The following is a 20,392-nucleotide window of genomic DNA, read 5'->3' as shown; positions in this document are numbered from 1 at the left end:
AGTACTGGATTTAAGGATCCATTCTTTCAGAGATGTGGGTTTAAAGTCCACCGCTGCAACGTTTTCTCAACAGAAAACTGTAATGTAATTCCAAACAAGGCCACCAAGGACACCAGACAAATAAAGGGAATCCAGGCCTTACCCTAGTTCCCACTTCTGTTTTTGAAATTATCTGCTGTGTTTTTCAAATTCAATCTGCTTCAGACATAAAAGCAGAAACAAATTTTCAGTGTACACAATGCAAGAAAGAGCAACTGAGATAAATTAAGATTTTTAAAAAGAGAATCAAAAAAAGATGACGGAAGCAAGAGCAACATGAGATACATAAATATTTTAAAGAAGAAAATGAAAAAGAAGACTAAAATACAAGGAAGTGCAAACGCTCTAGGTAACTGACGAAAAAGTTTGAATTTTTTTCCAGAGCTTTGTAGTGTGGCCGAAAGGCGCTGGATTAAGGCTCCAGTCTCCAAGGACACCAGACAAATAAAGGGAATCCAGGCCTTACCCTAGTTCCCACTTCTGTTTTTGAAATTATCTGCTGTTTTTTCAAATTCAATCTGCTTCAGACATAAAAGCAGAAACAAATTTTCAAAGAAAGAGCAGATGAGATAAATTAAGATTTTTAAAAAGAGGAAAAAAAAAGATGACGAAGCAAGAGCAACATGAGATACATAAAGATTTTAAAGAAGAAAATGAAAAAGAAGACTAAAATACAAGGAAGTGCAGACGCTCGCTCTAGGTAACTGACGAGAAAGTGTGAATTTTTTCCAGAGCTGGGTAGTGTGGCCGAGCGGTCTAAGGCGCTGGATTTAGGCTCCAGTCTCTAAGGAGGCGTGGGTTCAAATCCCACCACTGCCATCTTTATTGAGTTTGTTTGCGCAAGCTGTCACATGTTCTGCTTTATTTCAGCGTTTTTACTTTCATGTAGGGCCATGCAAGGGAGAAAAGAACAAATGTTGTGTGTCACGGATGGGGTTCCAACTCAATAGTGTAGTCCATCGCCTTAACCAACCAGCTACCAAGTCCTGTGCTCTTGTGCTGGCAGTTGCACCTCCTTCCGGTGGTTGTTCATGTCAAAGCCTTGATGGTAAACAAGGAAAGTTGGGCTGAGCAAGGCGACGACCCAGCAGTCCATTTTAACAGTGGGTAATGTGGCCGAGCTGTCCAGAGTACTGGATTTAAGGATCCATTCTTTCAGAGATGTGGGTTTAAAGTCCACCGCTGCAACGTTTTCTCAACAGAAAACTGTAATGTAATTCCAAACAAGGCCACCAAGGACACCAGACAAATAAAGGGAATCCAGGCCTTACCCTAGTTCCCACTTCTGTTTTTGAAATTATCTGCTGTGTTTTTCAAATTCAATCTGCTTCAGACATAAAAGCAGAAACAAATTTTCAGTGTACACAATGCAAGAAAGAGCAACATGAGATAAATTAAGATTTTTAAAAAGAGAATCAAAAAAAGATGACGGAAGCAAGAGCAACATGAGATACATAAATATTTTAAAGAAGAAAATGAAAAAGAAGACTAAAATACAAGGAAGTGCAGACGACAAGGACAAAAATAAAAGGAATCCAGCCTTTACCCTAATTCCCATGTCTGTTTTTGAAATTATCTGCCGTGTTTTCCAAATTCAATCTGCTTCAGACATAAAAGCAGAAACTAATTTTCAGTGTGCACAATGGAAGAAACAGCAACATGAGATACATAAAGATTTTAAAGAAGAAATTAAAAAGAAGACTAAAATACAAGGGAGTGCAGACGCTCTAGGTAACTGACGAGAAAGTGTGAATTTTTTCTACAGCTGGGTAGTGTGGCCGAGCGGTCTAAGGCGCTGGATTTAGGCTCCAGTCTCTAAGGAGGCGTGGGTTCAAATCCCACCACTGCCATCTTTATTGAGTTTGTTTGCGCAAGCTGTCACATGTTCTGCTTTATTTCAGCGTTTTTACTTTCATGTAGGACCATGCAAGGGAGAAAAGAACAAATGTTGTGTGTCACGGATGGGGTTCCAACTCAATAGTGTAGTCCATCGCCTTAACCAATCAGCTACCAAGTCCTGTGCTCTTGTGCTGGCAGTTGCACCTCCTTCCGGTGGTTGTTCATGTCAAAGCCTTGATGGTAAACAAGGAAAGTTGGGCTGAGCAAGGCGACGACCCAGCAGTCCATTTTAACAGTGGGTAATGTGGCCGAGCTGTCCAGAGTACTGGATTTAAGGATCCATTCTTTCAGAGATGTGGGTTTAAAGTCCACCGCTGCAACGTTTTCTCAACAGAAAACTGTAATGTAATTCCAAACAAGGCCACCAAGGACACCGGACAAATAAAGGGAAGGCCTCCAGGCCTTACCCTAGTTCCCACTTCTGTTTTTGAAATTATCTGCTGTGTTTTTCAAATTCAATCTGCTTCAGACATAAAAGCAGAAACAAATTTTCAGTGTACACAATGCAAGAAAGAGCAACATGAGATAAATTAAGATTTTTAAAAAGAGAATCAAAAAAAGATGACGGAAGCAAGAGCAACATGAGATACATAAATATTTTAAAGAAGAAAATGAAAAAGAAGACTAAAATACAAGGAAGTGCAAAGGGAATCCAGCCTTTACCCTAATTCCCATGTCTGTTTTTGAAATTATCTGCCGTGTTTTCCAAATTCAATCTGCTTCAGACATAAAAGCAGAAACTAATTTTCAGTGTGCACAATGGAAAAACAGCAACATGAGATACATAAAGATTTTAAAGAAGAAAATTAAAAAGAAGACTAAAATACAAGGGAGTGCAGACGCTCTAGGTAACTGACGAGAAAGTGTGAATTTTTTTCTACAGCTGGGTAGTGTGGCCGAGCGGTCTAAGGCGCTGGATTTAGGCTCCAGTCTCTAAGGAGGCGTGGGTTCAAATCCCACCACTGCCATCTTTATTGAGATTGTTTGCGCAAGCTGTCACATGTTCTGCTTTATTTCAGCGTTTTTACTTTCATGTAGGACCATGCAAGGGAGAAAAGAACAAATGTTGTGTGTCACGGATGGGGTTCCAACTCAATAGTGTAGTTCATCGCCTTAACCAATCAGCCACCATGTCCTGTGCTCTCGTGGTGGCAGTTGCACCTCCTACCGGTGGTTGTTCACGTCAAAGCCTTGATTGTAAACAAGGAAAGTTGGGCTGGGCTGTGTGACGACCAAGCAGTCCATTTTAACAGTGGGTACTGTGGCCAAGCTGTCCAGAGCACTGGATTTAAGCATCCAGTCTTTCAGAGATGTGGGTTCAAATTCCACCGCTGCAACATCTTCTCAACAGAAAACTGTAATGTTTTTTCAAACAAGGCCACCAAGGACACCGGACAAATAAAAGGAATCCAGCCTTTACCCTAATTCCCACGTCTGTTTTTGAAATTATCTGCCGTGTTTTCCAAATTCAATCTGCTTCAGACATAAAAGCAGAAACTAATTTTCAGTGTGCACAATGGAAGAAACAGCAACATGAGATACATAAAGATTTTAAAGAAGAAAATTAAAAAGAAGACTAAAATACAAGGGAGTGCAGACGCTCTAGGTAACTGACGAGAAAGTGTGAATTTTTTCTACAGCTGGGTAGTGTGGCCGAGCGGTCTAAGGCGCTGGATTTAGGCTCCAGTCTCTAAGGAGGCGTGGGTTCAAATCCCACCACTGCCATCTTTATTGAGTTTGTTTGCGCAATCTGTCACATGTTCTGCTTTATTTCAACTTTTTTTACTTTCATGTAGGGCCATGCAAGGGAGAAAAGAACAAATGTTGTGTGTCACGGATGGGGTTCCAACTCAAGAGTGAATTCCATCGCCTGAACCAATCAGCCACCAAGTCCTGTGCTGTTGTGGTGGCAGTTGCACCTCCTACCGGTGGTTGTTCACGTCAACGCCTTGATGGTAAACAAGGAAAGTTGGGCTGGGCTTGGCGCTGACACAGCAGTCCATTTCAACAGTGGGTAATGTGGCCGAGCTGTCCAGAGTACTGGATTTAAGGATCCATTCTTTCAGAGATGTGGGCTTAAAGTCCACCGCTGCAATGTTTTCTCAACAGAAAACTGTAACGTAATTCCAAACAAGGTCACCAAGGACACCGGACAAATAAAGGGAATCCAGGCCTTACCCTAGTTCCCACTTCTGTTTTTGAAATTATCTGCTGTGTTTTTCAAATTCAATCTGCTTCAGACATAAAAGCAGAAACTAATTTTCTGTACACAATGCAAGAAAGAGCAACATGAGATAAATTAAGATTTTTAAAAAGAGAATCAAAAAAGATGACGGAAGCAAGAGCAACATGAGATACATAAATATTTTAAAGAAGAAAATGAAAAAGAAGACTCACAAAATACCTTTAAATTCCCATGTCTGTTTTTGAAATTATCTGTGTTTTCAAATTCAATCTGCTTCAGACATAAAAGCAGAAACAAATTTTCAGTGTACACAATGCAAGAAAGAGCAACATGAGATACATAAAGATTTTAAAGGAGAAAATTAAAAACAAGACTAAAATACAAGGGAGTGCAGACGCTCTAGGTAACTGACGAGAAAGTGTGAATTTTTTTACAGCTGGGTAGTGTGGCCGAGCGGTCTAAGGCGCTGGATTTAGGCTCCAGTCTCTAAGGAGGCGTGGGTTCAAATCCCACCACTGCCATCTTTATTGAGTTTGTTTGCGCAAGCTGTCACATGTTCTGCTTTATTTCAGCGTTTTTACTTTCATGTAGGACCATGCAAGGGAGAAAAGAACAAATGTTGTGTGTCACGGATGGGGTTCCAACTCAATAGTGTAGTTCATCGCCTTAACCAATCAGCCACCATGTCCTGTGCTCTCGTGGTGGCAGTTGCACCTCCTACCGGTGGTTGTTCACGTCAAAGCCTTGATGGTAAACAAGGAAAGTTGGGCTGGGCTGGGCGACGACCCAGCTGTCCATTTTAACAGTGGGTAATGTGGCCGAGCTGTCCAGAGTACTGGATTTAAGGATCCAGTCTTTCAGAGATGTGGGTTCAAAGTCCACCGATGCAACGTCTTCTCAACAGAAAACTGTAATGTTTTTTCAAACAATGCCACCAAGGACACCGGACAAATAAAAGGAATCCAGCCTTTACCCTAATTCCCAAGTCTGTTTTTGAAATTATCTGCTGTGTTTTTCAAATTCAATCTGCTTCAGACATAAAAGCAGAAACTAATTTTCAGTGTGCACAATGTAAGAAACAGCAACATGAGATACATAAAGATTTTAAAGGAGAAAATTAAAAACAAGACTAAAATACAAGGGAGTGCAGACGCTCTAGGTAACTGACGAGGAACTGTGAATAATTTGAAACCGCTGGGTAGTGTGGCCGATCGGTCTAAGGCGCTGGATTTAGGATTCCTGTCTCTAAGGAGGCGTGGGTTCAAATCCCACCACTGCCATCTTTATTGAGTTTGTTTGTGCAAGCTGTCACATGTTCTGCTTTATTTCAGCGTTTTTACTTTCATGTCGGACCATGCAAGGGAGAAAAGAACAAATGTTGTGTGTCACTGATGGGGTTCCAACTCAATATAGTGGAGTCCATCGCCTTAACCAATCAGCCACCATGTCCTGTGCTCTCGTGGTGGCAGTTGCACCTCCTACCGGTGGTTGTTCACGTCAAAGCCTTGATTGTAAACAAGGAAAGTTGGGCTGGGCTGGGCTGTGTGACGACCAAGCAGTCAATTTTAACAGTGGGTACTGTGGCCAAGCTGTCCAGAGCACTGGATTTAAGCATCCAGTCTTTCAGAGATGTGGGTTCAAATTCCACCGCTGCAACATCTTCTCAACAGAAAACTGTAATGTTTTTTCAAACAAGGCCACCAAGGACACCGGACAAATAAAAGGAATCCAGCCTTTACCCTAATTCCCACGTCTGTTTTTGAAATTATCTGCCGTGTTTTTCAAATTCAATCTGCTTCAGACATAAAAGCAGAAACTAATTTTCAGTGTGCACAATGGAAGAAACAGCAACATGAGATACATAAAGATTTTAAAGAAGAAAATTAAAAAAAGATGACTAAAATACAAGGAGTGCAGACGCTTTTAGGTAACTGACGAGAAAGTGTGAATAAGGAGTTTCAGACAGCTGGGTAATATGTTTCCAGGCTGGGTAGTGTGGCCGAGGTCTAAGGCGCTGGATTTAGGCTCCAGTCTCTAAGGAGGCGTGGGTTCAAATCCCACCACTGCCATCTTTATTGAGATTGTTTGCGCAAGCTGTCACATGTTCTGCTTTATTTCAGCGTTTTTACTTTCATGTAGGACCATGCAAGGGAGAAAAGAACAAATGTTGTGTGTCACGGATGGGGTTCCAACTCAATAGTGGAGTCCATCGCCTTAACCAATCAGCCACCATGTCCTGTGCTCTTGCAGTGGCAGTTGCAACTCCTACCGGTGGTTGTTCACGTCAAAGCCTTGATTGTAAACAAGGAAAGTTGGGCTGGGCTGTGTGACCACCAAGCAGTCCATTTTAACAGTGGGTACTGTGGCCAAGCTGTCCAGAGCACTGGATTTAAGCATCCAGTCTTTCAGAGATGTCGGTTCAAATTCCACCGCTGCAACATCTTCTCAACAGAAAACTGTAATGTAATTCCAAACAAGGCCACCAAGGACACCGGACAAATAAAAGGAATCCAGCCTTTACCCTAATTCCCACGTCTGTTTTTGAAATTATCTGCCGTGTTTTCCAAATTCAATCTGCTTCAGACATAAAAGCAGAAACTAATTTTCAGTGTGCACAATGGAAGAAACAGCAACATGAGATACATTAAGATTTTAAAGAAGAAAAAAAAGATAAAAAGAAGACTAATAATAAAGGGAGAAAATGAAGACGCTCAAGGTAACTGAGACGCCCTAGGTAAAGTGTGAATTTTTTTTACAGCTGGGTAGTGTGGCCGAAATCCAAAGGCGCTGGATTTAGGCTCCAGTCTCTAAGGAGGCGTGGGTTCAAATCCCACCACTGCCATCCATTGAGATTGTTTGCGCAAGCTGTCACATGTTCTGCTTTATTTCAGCGTTTTTACTTTCATGTAGGACCATGCAAGGGAGAAAAGAACAAATGTTGTGTGTCACGGATGGGGTTCCAACTCAATAGTGTAGTTCATCGCCTTAACCAATCAGCCACCATGTCCTGTGCTCTCTCTTGTGGTGGCAGTTGCACCTCCTACCGGTGGTTGTTCATGTCAAGCCTTGATTTTAAACAAGGAAAGTTGGGCTGGGCTGGGCTGTGTGACGACCAAGCAGTCCATTTTAACAGTGGGTACTGTGGCCAAGCTGTCCAGAGCACTGGATTTAAGCATCCAGTCTTTCAGAGATGGGGTTCAAATTCCACCGCTGCAACATCTTCTCAACAGAAAACTGTAATGTTTTTTCAAACAAGGCCACCAAGGACACCACAGACAAATAAAATGAATCCAGCCTTTACCCTAATTCCCACGCTTTGCCTGACAATTATCTGCAGTGTTTTCCAAATTCAATCTGCTTCAGACATAAAAGCAGAAACTAATTTTCAACAGGTGGCACAATGGAAGAAACAGCAACATGAATACATAAAGATTTTAAAGAAGAAAATGAAAAAGAAGACTAAAATACAAGGGAGTGCAGACGTCTAGGTAACTGACAAGAAAGTGCGAAAACCTTCAAGCTGGGTATTGTTGAAAGTGGTCTAATGCGCTGGATTTAGCTCCAGTCTCTAAGGAGGCGTGGGTTCAAATCCCAACCATTGCCATCTTTATTGAGTTGTTTGCTCAAGCTGTCACATGTTCTGCTTTATTTCAGCTCCGTTTTTGCAAAATATGGTGATCCATGAGTGTTGTAGATGGATCCTGTGAAAAATCAAATGTTGTGTGTACTTATACAGCAGTACACAGCAATTAGATGACAAGGTTGTGCGTTCAAGCTCCACCAGGAGCAAGTCCTGTGAACCTTCTCCCCGTCTATTTCTTGTCCAGAAAAGGAGCATTGTTCAATACAAGCCTTGATTGGAAACGTTTCATAATTAATTGGTATGTTATTGAGATAACAGGTCAGAGTGCAGGCACAGCAAGGATTCAAATCCATAGTCTTCTGTATCACCAGCTATGGACACGTCAGCAATGCAGGGTGGCAAGCCTTCTCAACAGAAAACTGTAATGTTTTCAAACAAGGCCACCAAGGACACCGGACAAATAAAAGGAATCCAGCCTTTACCCTAATTCCCACGTCTGTTTTTGAAATTATCTGCCGTGTTTTCAAATTCAATCTGCTTCAGACATGATTCAATTGTGCACAATGGAAGAAACAGCAACATGCTTTCAAAAGGCACAATGGAAGAAACAGAGATAATCACCCAATATTTTGGTATCGAAAATACGATTCTGATATTAAGAGGCTCATGGTCAAATGCCTGAGCTTGCCAGGCAGATCAATTGTAGTATTGACTTGGACTGAACATCGTACAGCTATGTTTGTGCATAATATGGTGATCAGTGAGAGTGCATTGTGTAGCTCCTGTGGCGCAGTCGGTTAGCGCGTGGTACTTATACAGCAGTATGCAGTGAAGCAATGCCGAGGTTGTGAGTTCGAGCCTCACCAGGAGCATCTGCTTTTCTTGAACCCTCTGACTGTCTATTTCTTGTCCAGAAAAGGATCATTTATTCAATCTTTTTCAAAAGTAATTGGTATGTCTTTGAGATAACAGGTCAGATTGCAGGCACAGCTGCGATTCAAATGCATAGTCTTCTGCATTACCAGCTTTGCCTGACACATCAGCAATGCAGGGTGGCAAGCCTGCTCGAAAATCCAAGCATTTGGCTGTTCGCAAAGTGAGTTGGTACTTCGGCATAGAAAAAAAACACCCAACGTGGGGCTCAAACCCACAACCCTGAGGTTAAGAGTCTCATTCTCGACCGACTGAGCTAGCTAGGAACCTCAACTGTTATTTTGACCTGGTCCGAATATCGTACAACTCCGTTTGTGCAAAATATGGTGATCCGTGAGTGTTGTAGATGGATCCTGTGGTGCAATCTGTTAGCGTGTTGTACTTATACAGCAGTACACAGCAATTAGATGACAAGGTTGTGCGTTCAAGCTCCACCAGGAGCAAGTATTCCCCTTGAACCTTCTCCCCGTCTATTTCTTGTCCAGAAAAGGAGCATAAATTCAATACACTTAGGAGAACGTTTCATAATTAATTGGTATGTTATTGAGATAACAGGTCAGAGTGCAGGCACAGCAAGGATTCAAATCCATAGTCTTCTGTATCACCAGCTATGCCTGACACGTCAGCAATGCAGGGTGGCAAGTGCTCAAAAGTCTGTTTGCAAAGTGATTTGGTGCTTCGGCTCAGACAAGAATCACCCAATTTTTGGTATCGACCCTACGATTCTGATATTAAGAGGCTCATGGTCAAATGCCTGAGCTTGCCAGGCAGATCAATTGTAGTATTGACTTGGACTGAACATCGTACAGCTATGTTTGTGCTTAATATGGTGATCAGTGAGTGTGCATTGTGTAGCTCTTGTGGCGCAGTCGGTTAGCGCGTGGTACTTATACAGCAGTATGCAGTGAAGCAATGCCGAGGTTGTGAGTTCGAGCCTCACCAGGAGCATCTACTTTTCTTGAACCATCTGACTGTCTATTTATTGTCCAGAAAAGGATCATTCATTCAATCTTTTTCAAAAGTAATTGGTATGTCTTTGAGATAACAGGTCAGAGTGCCGGCACAGCTGCGATTCAAATGCATAGTCTTCTGCATTACCAGCTTTGCCTGACACATCAGCAATGCAGGGTGGCAAGCCTGCTCGAAAATCCAAGCATTTGGCTGTTCGCAAAGTGAGTTGGTACTTCGGCATAGAAAAAAAACACCCAACGTGGGGCTCAAACCCACAACCCTGAGGTTAAGAGTCTCATTCTCGACCGACTGAGCTAGCTAGGAACCTCAACTGTTATTTTGACCTGGTCCGAATATCGTACAACTCCGTTTGTGCAAAATATGGTGATCCGTGAGTGTTGTAGATGGATCCTGTGGTGCAATCTGTTAGCGTGTTGTACTTATACAGCAGTACACAGCAATTAGATGACAAGGTTGTGCGTTCAAGCTCCACCAGGAGCAAGTATTCCCCTTGAACCTTCTCCCCGTCTATTTCTTGTCCAGAAAAGGAGCATTAATTCAATACACTTAGGAGAACGTTTCATAATTAATTGGTATGTTATTGAGATAACAGGTCAGAGTGCAGGCACAGCAAGGATTCAAATCCATAGTCTTCTGTATCACCAGCTATGCCTGACACGTCAGCAATGCAGGGTGGCAAGCCTGCTCAAAAGTCTGTTTGCAAAGTGATTTGGTGCTTCGGCTCAGACAAGAATCACCCAATTTTTGGTATCGACCCTACGATTCTGATATTAAGAGGCTCATGGTCAAATGCCTGAGCTTGCCAGGCAGATCAATTGTAGTATTGACTTGGACTGAACATCGTACAGCTATGTTTGTGCATAATATGGTGATCAGTGAGAGTGCATTGTGTAGCTCTTGTGGCGCAGTCGGTTAGCGCGTGGTACTTATACAGCAGTATGCAGTGAAGCAATGCCGAGGTTGTGAGTTCGAGCCTCACCAGGAGCATCTACTTTTCTTGAACCATCTGACTGTCTATTTATTGTCCAGAAAAGGATCATTCATTCGATCTATTTCATAAGTAATTGGTATGTCTTTGAGATAACAGGTCAGATTGCAGGCACAGCTGCGATTCAAATGCATAGTCTTCTGCATTACCAGCTTTGCCTGACACATCAGCAATGCAGGGTGGCAAGCCTGCTCGAAAATCCAAGCATTTGGCTGTTCGCAAAGTGAGTTGGTACTTCGGCATAGAAAAAAACACCCAACGTGGGGCTCAAACCCACAACCCTGAGGTTAAGAGTCTCATTCTCGACCGACTGAGCTAGCTAGGAACCTCAACTGTTATTTTGACCTGGTCCGAATATCGTACAACTCCGTTTGTGCAAAATATGGTGATCCGTGAGTGTTGTAGATGGATCCTGTGGTGCAATCTGTTAGCGTGTTGTACTTATACAGCAGTACACAGCAATTAGATGACAAGGTTGTGCGTTCAAGCTCCACCAGGAGCAAGTATTCCCCTTGAACCTTCTCCCCGTCTATTTCTTGTCCAGAAAAGGAGCATTAATTCAATACACTTAGGAGAACGTTTCATAATTAATTGGTATGTTATTGAGATAACAGGTCAGAGTGCAGGCACAGCAAGGATTCAAATCCATAGTCTTCTGTATCACCAGCTATGCCTGACACGTCAGCAATGCAGGGTGGCAAGCCTGCTCAAAAGTCTGTTTGCAAAGTGATTTGGTGCTTCGGCTCAGACAAGAATCACCCAATTTTTGGTATCGACCCTACGATTCTGATATTAAGAGGCTCATGGTCAAATGCCTGAGCTTGCCAGGCAGATCAATTGTAGTATTGACTTGGACTGAACATCGTACAGCTATGTTTGTGCATAATATGGTGATCAGTGAGAGTGCATTGTGTAGCTCTTGTGGCGCAGTCGGTTAGCGCGTGGTACTTATACAGCAGTATGCAGTGAAGCAATGCCGAGGTTGTGAGTTCGAGCCTCACCAGGAGCATCTGCTTTTCTTGAACCATCTGACTGTCTATTTATTGTCCAGAAAAGGATCATTCATTCGATCTATTTCATAAGTAATTGGTATGTCTTTGAGATAACAGGTCAGATTGCAGGCACAGCTGCGATTCAAATGCATAGTCTTCTGCATTACCAGCTTTGCCTGACACATCAGCAATGCAGGGTGGCAAGCCTGCTCGAAAATCCAAGCATTTGGCTGTTCGCAAAGTGAGTTGGTACTTCGGCATAGAAAAAAAAACACCCAACGTGGGGCTCAAACCCACAACCCTGAGGTTAAGAGTCTCATTCTCGACCGACTGAGCTAGCTAGGAACCTCAACTGTTATTTTGACCTGGTCCGAATATCGTACAACTCCGTTTGTGCAAAATATGGTGATCCGTGAGTGTTGTAGATGGATCCTGTGGTGCAATCTGTTAGCGTGTTGTACTTATACAGCAGTACACAGCAATTAGATGACAAGGTTGTGCGTTCAAGCTCCACCAGGAGCAAGTATTCCCCTTGAACCTTCTCCCCGTCTATTTCTTGTCCAGAAAAGGAGCATTAATTCAATACACTTAGGAGAACGTTTCATAATTAATTGGTATGTTATTGAGATAACAGGTCAGAGTGCAGGCACAGCAAGGATTCAAATCCATAGTCTTCTGTATCACCAGCTATGCCTGACACGTCAGCAATGCAGGGTGGCAAGCCTGCTCAAAAGTCTGTTTGCAAAGTGATTTGGTGCTTCGGCTCAGACAAGAATCACCCAATTTTTGGTATCGACCCTACGATTCTGATATTAAGAGGCTCATGGTCAAATGCCTGAGCTTGCCAGGCAGATCAATTGTAGTATTGACTTGGACTGAACATCGTACAGCTATGTTTGTGCATAATATGGTGATCAGTGAGAGTGCATTGTGTAGCTCTTGTGGCGCAGTCGGTTAGCGCGTGGTACTTATACAGCAGTATGCAGTGAAGCAATGCCGAGGTTGTGAGTTCGAGCCTCACCAGGAGCATCTGCTTTTCTTGAACCATCTGACTGTCTATTTGTTGTCCAGAAAAGGATCATTCATTCAATCTTTTTCAAAGTAATTGGTATGTCTTTGAGATAACAGGTCAGATTGCAGGCACAGCTGCGATTCAAATGCATAGTCTTCTGCATTACCAGCTTTGCCTGACACATCAGCAATGCAGGGTGGCAAGCCTGCTCGAAAATCCAAGCATTTGGCTGTTCGCAAAGTGAGTTGGTACTTCGGCATAGAAAAAAAACACCCAACGTGGGGCTCAAACCCACAACCCTGAGGTTAAGAGTCTCATTCTCGACCGACTGAGCTAGCTAGGAACCTCAACTGTTATTTTGACCTGGTCCGAATATCGTACAACTCCGTTTGTGCAAAATATGGTGATCCGTGAGTGTTGTAGATGGATCCTGTGGTGCAATCTGTTAGCGTGTTGTACTTATACAGCAGTACACAGCAATTAGATGACAAGGTTGTGCGTTCAAGCTCCACCAGGAGCAAGTATTCCCCTTGAACCTTCTCCCCGTCTATTTCTTGTCCAGAAAAGGAGCATTAATTCAATACACTTAGGAGAACGTTTCATAATTAATTGGTATGTTATTGAGATAACAGGTCAGAGTGCAGGCACAGCAAGGATTCAAATCCATAGTCTTCTGTATCACCAGCTATGCCTGACACGTCAGCAATGCAGGGTGGCAAGCCTGCTCAAAAGTCTGTTTGCAAAGTGATTTGGTGCTTCGGCTCAGACAAGAATCACCCAATTTTTGGTATCGACCCTACGATTCTGATATTAAGAGGCTCATGGTCAAATGCCTGAGCTTGCCAGGCAGATCAATTGTAGTATTGACTTGGACTGAACATCGTACAGCTATGTTTGTGCATAATATGGTGATCAGTGAGAGTGCATTGTGTAGCTCCTGTGGCGCAGTCGGTTAGCGCGTGGTACTTATACAGCAGTATGCAGTGAAGCAATGCCGAGGTTGTGAGTTCGAGCTTCACCAGGAGCATCTGCTTTTCTTGAACCATCTGACTGTCTATTTATTGTCCAGAAAAGGATCATTCATTCAATCTTTTTCAAAAGTAATTGGTATGTCTTTGAGATAACAGGTCAGAGTGCCGGCACAGCTGCGATTCAAATGCATAGTCTTCTGCATTACCAGCTTTGCCTGACACATCAGCAATGCAGGGTGGCAAGCCTGCTCGAAAATCCAAGCATTTGGCTGTTCGCAAAGTGAGTTGGTACTTCGGCATAGAAAAAAAACACCCAACGTGGGGCTCAAACCCACGACCCTGAGGTTAAGAGTCTCATTCTCGACCGACTGAGCTAGCTAGGAACCTCAACTGTTATTTTGACCTGGTCCGAATATCGTACAACTCCGTTTGTGCAAAATATGGTGATCCGTGAGTGTTGTAGATGGATCCTGTGGTGCAATCTGTTAGCGTGTTGTACTTATACAGCAGTACACAGCAATTAGATGACAAGGTTGTGCGTTCAAGCTCCACCAGGAGCAAGTATTCCCCTTGAACCTTCTCCCCGTCTATTTCTTGTCCAGAAAAGGAGCATTAATTCAATACACTTAGGAGAACGTTTCATAATTAATTGGTATGTTATTGAGATAACAGGTCAGAGTGCAGGCACAGCAAGGATTCAAATCCATAGTCTTCTGTATCACCAGCTATGCCTGACACGTCAGCAATGCAGGGTGGCAAGCCTGCTCAAAAGTCTGTTTGCAAAGTGATTTGGTGCTTCGGCTCAGACAAGAATCACCCAATATTCGGTATCGACCCTACGATTCTGATATTAAGAGGCTCATGGTCAAATGCCTGAGCTTGCCAGGCAGATCAATTGTAGTATTGACTTGGACTGAACATCGTACAGCTATGTTTGTGCTTAATATGGTGATCAGTGAGTGTGCATTGTGTAGCTCTTGTGGCGCAGTCGGTTAGCGCGTGGTACTTATACAGCAGTATGCAGTGAAGCAATGCCGAGGTTGTGAGTTCGAGCCTCACCAGGAGCATCTACTTTTCTTGAACCATCTGACTGTCTATTTATTGTCCAGAAAAGGATCATTCATTCAATCTTTTTCAAAAGTAATTGGTATGTCTTTGAGATAACAGGTCAGATTGCAGGCACAGCTGCGATTCAAATGCATAGTCTTCTGCATTACCAGCTTTGCCTGACACATCAGCAATGCAGGGTGGCAAGCCTGCTCGAAAATCCAAGCATTTGGCTGTTCGCAAAGTGAGTTGGTACTTCGGCATAGAAAAAAAAAACACCCAACGTGGTGCTCAAACCCACGACCCTGAGGTTAAGAGTCTCATTCTCGACCGACTGAGCTAGCTAGGAACCTCAACTGTTATTTTGACCTGGTCCGAATATCGTACAACTCCGTTTGTGCAAAATATGGTGATCCGTGAGTGTTGTAGATGGATCCTGTGGTGCAATCTGTTAGCGTGTTGTACTTATACAGCAGTACACAGCAATTAGATGACAAGGTTGTGCGTTCAAGCTCCACCAGGAGCAAGTATTCCCCTTGAACCTTCTCCCCGTCTATTTCTTGTCCAGAAAAGGAGCATTAATTCAATACACTTAGGAGAACGTTTCATAATTAATTGGTATGTTATTGAGATAACAGGTCAGAGTGCAGGCACAGCAAGGATTCAAATCCATAGTCTTCTGTATCACCAGCTATGCCTGACACGTCAGCAATGCAGGGTGGCAAGCCTGCTCAAAAGTCTGTTTGCAAAGTGATTTGGTGCTTCGGCTCAGACAAGAATCACCCAATTTTTGGTATCGACCCTACGATTCTGATATTAAGAGGCTCATGGTCAAATGCCTGAGCTTGCCAGGCAGATCAATTGTAGTATTGACTTGGACTGAACATCGTACAGCTATGTTTGTGCATAATATGGTGATCAGTGAGTGTGCATTGTGTAGCTCTTGTGGCGCAGTCGGTTAGCGCGTGGTACTTATACAGCAGTATGCAGTGAAGCAATGCCGAGGTTGTGAGTTCGAGCCTCACCAGGAGCATCTGCTTTTCTTGAACCATCTGACTGTCTATTTATTGTCCAGAAAAGGATCATTCATTCGATCTATTTCATAAGTAATTGGTATGTCTTTGAGATAACAGGTCAGATTGCAGGCACAGCTGCGATTCAAATGCATAGTCTTCTGCATTACCAGCTTTGCCTGACACATCAGCAATGCAGGGTGGCAAGCCTGCTCGAAAATCCAAGCATTTGGCTGTTCGCAAAGTGAGTTGGTACTTCGGCATAGAAAAAAAACACCCAACGTGGGGCTCAAACCCACAACCCTGAGGTTAAGAGTCTCATTCTCGACCGACTGAGCTAGCTAGGAACCTCAACTGTTATTTTGACCTGGTCCGAATATCGTACAACTCCGTTTGTGCAAAATATGGTGATCCGTGAGTGTTGTAGATGGATCCTGTGGTGCAATCTGTTAGCGTGTTGTACTTATACAGCAGTACACAGCAATTAGATGACAAGGTTGTGCGTTCAAGCTCCACCAGGAGCAAGTATTCCCCTTGAACCTTCTCCCCGTCTATTTCTTGTCCAGAAAAGGAGCATTAATTCAATACACTTAGGAGAACGTTTCATAATTAATTGGTATGTTATTGAGATAACAGGTCAGAGTGCAGGCACAGCAAGGATTCAAATCCATAGTCTTCTGTATCACCAGCTATGCCTGACACGTCAGCAATGCAGGGTGGCAAGCCTGCTCAAAAGTCTGTTTGCAAAGTGATTTGGTGCTTCGGCTCAGACAAGAATCACCCAATATTTTGGTATCGACCCTACGATTCTGATATTAAGAGGCTCATGGTCAAATGCCTGAGCTTGCCAGGCAGATCAATTGTAGTATTGACTTGGACTGAACATCGTACAGCTATGTTTGTGCATAATATGGTGATCAGTGAGTGTGCATTGTGTAGCTCCTGTGGCGCAGTCGGTTAGCGCGTGGTACTTATACAGCAGTATGCAGTGAAGCAATGCCGAGGTTGTGAGTTCGAGCTTCACCAGGAGCATCTGCTTTTCTTGAACCATCTGACTGTCTATTTATTGTCCAGAAAAGGATCATTCATTCAATCTTTTTCAAAAGTAATTGGTATGTCTTTGAGATAACAGGTCAGATTGCAGGCACTGCTGATTCAAATGCATAGTCTTCTGCATTACCAGCTTTGCCTGACACATCAGCAATGCAGGGTGGCAAGCCTGCTCGAAAATCCAAGCATTTGGCTGTTCGCAAAGTGAGTTGGTACTTCGGCATAGAAAAAAACACCCAACGTGGGGCTCAAACCCACGACCCTGAGGTTAAGAGTCTCATTCTCGACCGACTGAGCTAGCTAGGAACCTCAACTGTTATTTTGACCTGGTCCGAATATCGTACAACTCCGTTTGTGCAAAATATGGTGATCCGTGAGTGTTGTAGATGGATCCTGTGGTGCAATCTGTTAGCGTGTTGTACTTATACAGCAGTACACAGCAATTAGATGACAAGGTTGTGCGTTCAAGCTCCACCAGGAGCAAGTATTCCCCTTGAACCTTCTCCCCGTCTATTTCTTGTCCAGAAAAGGAGCATTAATTCAATACACTTAGGAGAACGTTTCATAATTAATTGGTATGTTATTGAGATAAGTCAGAGTGCAGGCACAGCAAGGATTCAAATCCATAGTCTTCTGTATCACCAGCTATGCCTGACACGTCAGCAATGCAGGGTGGCAAGCCTGCTCAAAAGTCTGTTTGCAAAGTGATTTGGTGCTTCGGCTCAGACAAGAATCACCCAATTTTTGGTATCGACCCTACGATTCTGATATTAAGAGGCTCATGGTCAAATGCCTGAGCTTGCCAGGCAGATCAATTGTAGTATTGACTTGGACTGAACATCGTACAGCTATGTTTGTGCATAATATGGTGATCAGTGAGAGTGCATTGTGTAGCTCTTGTGGCGCAGTCGGTTAGCACGTGGTACTTATACAGCAGTATGCAGGGAAGCAATGCCGAGGTTGTGAGTTCGAGCCTCACCAGGAGCATCTGCTTTTCTTGAACCATCTGACTGTCTATTTGTTGTCCAGAAAAGGATCATTCATTCGATCTATTTCATAAGTAATTGGTATGTCTTTGAGATAACAGGTCAGATTGCAGGCACAGCTGCGATTCAAATGCATAGTCTTCTGCATTACCAGCTTTGCCTGACACATCAGCAATGCAGGGTGGCAAGCCTGCTCGAAAATCCAAGCATTTGGCTGTTCGCAAAGTGAGTTGGTACTTCGGCATAGAAAAAAAAACACCCAACGTGGGGCTCAAACCCACAACCCTGAGGTTAAGAGTCTCATTCTCGACCGACTGAGCTAGCTAGGAACCTCAACTGTTATTTTGACCTGGTCCGAATATCGTACAACTCCGTTTGTGCAAAATATGGTGATCCGTGAGTGTTGTAGATGGATCCTGTGGTGCAATCTGTTAGCGTGTTGTACTTATACAGCAGTACACAGCAATTAGATGACAAGGTTGTGCGTTCAAGCTCCACCAGGAGCAAGTATTCCCCTTGAACCTTCTCCCCGTCTATTTCTTGTCCAGAAAAGGAGCATTAATTCAATACACTTAGGAGAACGTTTCATAATTAATTGGTATGTTATTGAGATAACAGGTCAGAGTGCAGGCACAGCAAGGATTCAAATCCATAGTCTTCTGTATCACCAGCTATGCCTGACACGTCAGCAATGCAGGGTGGCAAGCCTGCTCAAAAGTCTGTTTGCAAAGTGATTTGGTGCTTCGGCTCAGACAAGAATCACCCAATTTTTGGTATCGACCCTACGATTCTGATATTAAGAGGCTCATGGTCAAATGCCTGAGCTTGCCAGGCAGATCAATTGTAGTATTGACTTGGACTGAACATCGTACAGCTATGTTTGTGCATAATATGGTGATCAGTGAGAGTGCATTGTGTAGCTCTTGTGGCGCAGTCGGTTAGCGCGTGGTACTTATACAGCAGTATGCAGTGAAGCAATGCCGAGGTTGTGAGTTCGAGCCTCACCAGGAGCATCTGCTTTTCTTGAACCATCTGACTGTCTATTTATTGTCCAGAAAAGGATCATTCATTCATCTTTTCATAAGTAATTGGTATGTCTTTGAGATAACAGGTCAGATTGCAGGCACAGCTGCGATTCAAATGCATAGTCTTCTGCATTACCAGCTTTGCCTGACACATCAGCAATGCAGGGTGGCAAGCCTGCTCGAAAATCCAAGCATTTGGCTGTTCGCAAAGTGAGTTGGTACTTCGGCATAGAAAAAAAACACCCAACGTGGGGCTCAAACCCACAACCCTGAGGTTAAGAGTCTCATTCTCGACCGACTGAGCTAGCTAGGAACCTCAACTGTTATTTTGACCTGGTCCGAATATCGTACAACTCCGTTTGTGCAAAATATGGTGATCCGTGAGTGTTGTAGATGGATCCTGTGGTGCAATCTGTTAGCGTGTTGTACTTATACAGCAGTACACAGCAATTAGATGACAAGGTTGTGCGTTCAAGCTCCACCAGGAGCAAGTATTCCCCTTGAACCTTCTCCCCGTCTATTTCTTGTCCAGAAAAGGAGCATTAATTCAATACACTTAGGAGAACGTTTCATAATTAATTGGTATGTTATTGAGATAACAGGTCAGAGTGCAGGCACAGCAAGGATTCAAATCCATAGTCTTCTGTATCACCAGCTATGCCTGACACGTCAGCAATGCAGGGTGGCAAGCCTGCTCAAAAGTCTGTTTGCAAAGTGATTTGGTGCTTCGGCTCAGACAAGAATCACCCAATATTCGGTATCGACCCTACGATTCTGATATTAAGAGGCTCATGGTCAAATGCCTGAGCTTGCCAGGCAGATCAATTGTAGTATTGACTTGGACTGAACATCGTACAGCTATGTTTGTGCATAATATGGTGATCAGTGAGAGTGCATTGTGTAGCTCCTGTGGCGCAGTCGGTTAGCGCGTGGTACTTATACAGCAGTATGCAGTGAAGCAATGCCGAGGTTGTGAGTTCGAGCCTCACCAGGAGCATCTGCTTTTCTTGAACCATCTGACTGTCTATTTGTTGTCCAGAAAAGGATCATTCATTCGATCTATTTCATAAGTAATTGGTATGTCTTTGAGATAACAGGTCAGATTGCAGGCACAGCTGCGATTCAAATGCATAGTCTTCTGCATTACCAGCTTTGCCTGACACATCAGCAATGCAGGGTGGCAAGCCTGCTCGAAAATCCAAGCATTTGGCTGTTCGCAAAGTGAGTTGGTACTTCGGCATAGAAAAAAAAACACCCAACGTGGGGCTCAAACCCACGACCCTGAGGTTAAGAGTCTCATGCTCGACCGACTGAGCTAGCTAGGAACCTCAACTGTTATTTTGACCTGGTCCGAATATCGTACAACTCCGTTTGTGCAAAATATGGTGATCCGTGAGTGTTGTAGATGGATCCTGTGGTGCAATCTGTTAGCGTGTTGTACTTATACAGCAGTACACAGCAATTAGATGACAAGGTTGTGCGTTCAAGCTCCACCAGGAGCAAGTATTCCCCTTGAACCTTCTCCCCGTCTATTTCTTGTCCAGAAAAGGAGCATAAATTCAATACACTTAGGAGAACGTTTCATAATTAATTGGTATGTTATTGAGATAACAGGTCAGAGTGCAGGCACAGCAAGGATTCAAATCCATAGTCTTCTGTATCACCAGCTATGCCTGACACGTCAGCAATGCAGGGTG

The 20,392-nt window shown here is 43.5% G+C and overlaps 18 non-coding genes across 18 annotated transcripts; all 18 read left to right on the top strand.

Annotated features, from left to right (window-relative positions):
* Positions 1-776: 776 nt before the first annotated feature.
* Positions 777-858, top strand: trnal-uag (transfer RNA leucine (anticodon UAG)). Its single transcript has one exon. It is a non-coding gene; the product is annotated as a tRNA-Leu (tRNA).
* Positions 859-1,807: 949 nt separating this feature from the next.
* trnal-uag (transfer RNA leucine (anticodon UAG)) lies at positions 1,808-1,889 on the top strand. Its single transcript has one exon. It is a non-coding gene; the product is annotated as a tRNA-Leu (tRNA).
* Positions 1,890-2,824: 935 nt separating this feature from the next.
* trnal-uag (transfer RNA leucine (anticodon UAG)) lies at positions 2,825-2,906 on the top strand. Its single transcript has one exon. It is a non-coding gene; the product is annotated as a tRNA-Leu (tRNA).
* Positions 2,907-3,581: 675 nt separating this feature from the next.
* Positions 3,582-3,663, top strand: trnal-uag (transfer RNA leucine (anticodon UAG)). The gene has a single exon. It is a non-coding gene; the product is annotated as a tRNA-Leu (tRNA).
* An 899-nt stretch (positions 3,664-4,562) lies between these two features.
* On the top strand, positions 4,563-4,644 carry trnal-uag (transfer RNA leucine (anticodon UAG)). Its single transcript has one exon. It is a non-coding gene; the product is annotated as a tRNA-Leu (tRNA).
* A 1,468-nt stretch (positions 4,645-6,112) lies between these two features.
* Positions 6,113-6,192, top strand: trnal-uag (transfer RNA leucine (anticodon UAG)). The gene has a single exon. It is a non-coding gene; the product is annotated as a tRNA-Leu (tRNA).
* Positions 6,193-8,484: 2,292 nt separating this feature from the next.
* trnai-uau (transfer RNA isoleucine (anticodon UAU)) lies at positions 8,485-8,578 on the top strand. Its single transcript has 2 exons — positions 8,485-8,522; positions 8,543-8,578. It is a non-coding gene; the product is annotated as a tRNA-Ile (tRNA).
* A 915-nt stretch (positions 8,579-9,493) lies between these two features.
* trnai-uau (transfer RNA isoleucine (anticodon UAU)) lies at positions 9,494-9,587 on the top strand. Its single transcript has 2 exons — positions 9,494-9,531; positions 9,552-9,587. It is a non-coding gene; the product is annotated as a tRNA-Ile (tRNA).
* A 917-nt stretch (positions 9,588-10,504) lies between these two features.
* trnai-uau (transfer RNA isoleucine (anticodon UAU)) lies at positions 10,505-10,598 on the top strand. Its single transcript has 2 exons — positions 10,505-10,542; positions 10,563-10,598. It is a non-coding gene; the product is annotated as a tRNA-Ile (tRNA).
* A 916-nt stretch (positions 10,599-11,514) lies between these two features.
* On the top strand, positions 11,515-11,608 carry trnai-uau (transfer RNA isoleucine (anticodon UAU)). The gene is made up of 2 exons: positions 11,515-11,552; positions 11,573-11,608. It is a non-coding gene; the product is annotated as a tRNA-Ile (tRNA).
* Positions 11,609-12,526: 918 nt separating this feature from the next.
* On the top strand, positions 12,527-12,620 carry trnai-uau (transfer RNA isoleucine (anticodon UAU)). Its single transcript has 2 exons — positions 12,527-12,564; positions 12,585-12,620. It is a non-coding gene; the product is annotated as a tRNA-Ile (tRNA).
* A 916-nt stretch (positions 12,621-13,536) lies between these two features.
* trnai-uau (transfer RNA isoleucine (anticodon UAU)) lies at positions 13,537-13,630 on the top strand. Its single transcript has 2 exons — positions 13,537-13,574; positions 13,595-13,630. It is a non-coding gene; the product is annotated as a tRNA-Ile (tRNA).
* A 917-nt stretch (positions 13,631-14,547) lies between these two features.
* Positions 14,548-14,641, top strand: trnai-uau (transfer RNA isoleucine (anticodon UAU)). Its single transcript has 2 exons — positions 14,548-14,585; positions 14,606-14,641. It is a non-coding gene; the product is annotated as a tRNA-Ile (tRNA).
* Positions 14,642-15,560: 919 nt separating this feature from the next.
* On the top strand, positions 15,561-15,654 carry trnai-uau (transfer RNA isoleucine (anticodon UAU)). The gene is made up of 2 exons: positions 15,561-15,598; positions 15,619-15,654. It is a non-coding gene; the product is annotated as a tRNA-Ile (tRNA).
* A 918-nt stretch (positions 15,655-16,572) lies between these two features.
* On the top strand, positions 16,573-16,666 carry trnai-uau (transfer RNA isoleucine (anticodon UAU)). Its single transcript has 2 exons — positions 16,573-16,610; positions 16,631-16,666. It is a non-coding gene; the product is annotated as a tRNA-Ile (tRNA).
* Positions 16,667-17,577: 911 nt separating this feature from the next.
* trnai-uau (transfer RNA isoleucine (anticodon UAU)) lies at positions 17,578-17,671 on the top strand. The gene is made up of 2 exons: positions 17,578-17,615; positions 17,636-17,671. It is a non-coding gene; the product is annotated as a tRNA-Ile (tRNA).
* A 918-nt stretch (positions 17,672-18,589) lies between these two features.
* On the top strand, positions 18,590-18,683 carry trnai-uau (transfer RNA isoleucine (anticodon UAU)). Its single transcript has 2 exons — positions 18,590-18,627; positions 18,648-18,683. It is a non-coding gene; the product is annotated as a tRNA-Ile (tRNA).
* Positions 18,684-19,598: 915 nt separating this feature from the next.
* On the top strand, positions 19,599-19,692 carry trnai-uau (transfer RNA isoleucine (anticodon UAU)). Its single transcript has 2 exons — positions 19,599-19,636; positions 19,657-19,692. It is a non-coding gene; the product is annotated as a tRNA-Ile (tRNA).
* The last annotated feature ends 700 nt before the right edge of the window (positions 19,693-20,392 follow it).

The sequence above is a fragment of the Oncorhynchus masou genome, unplaced genomic scaffold (assembly GCF_036934945.1).
Source record: "Oncorhynchus masou masou isolate Uvic2021 unplaced genomic scaffold, UVic_Omas_1.1 unplaced_scaffold_1577, whole genome shotgun sequence".
In the NCBI taxonomy this organism is placed as follows: Eukaryota; Metazoa; Chordata; class Actinopteri; order Salmoniformes; family Salmonidae; genus Oncorhynchus; species Oncorhynchus masou.
Note: the sequence above shows the minus strand (reverse complement) of the source record. Positions and strands in the feature narration are given on the sequence as shown.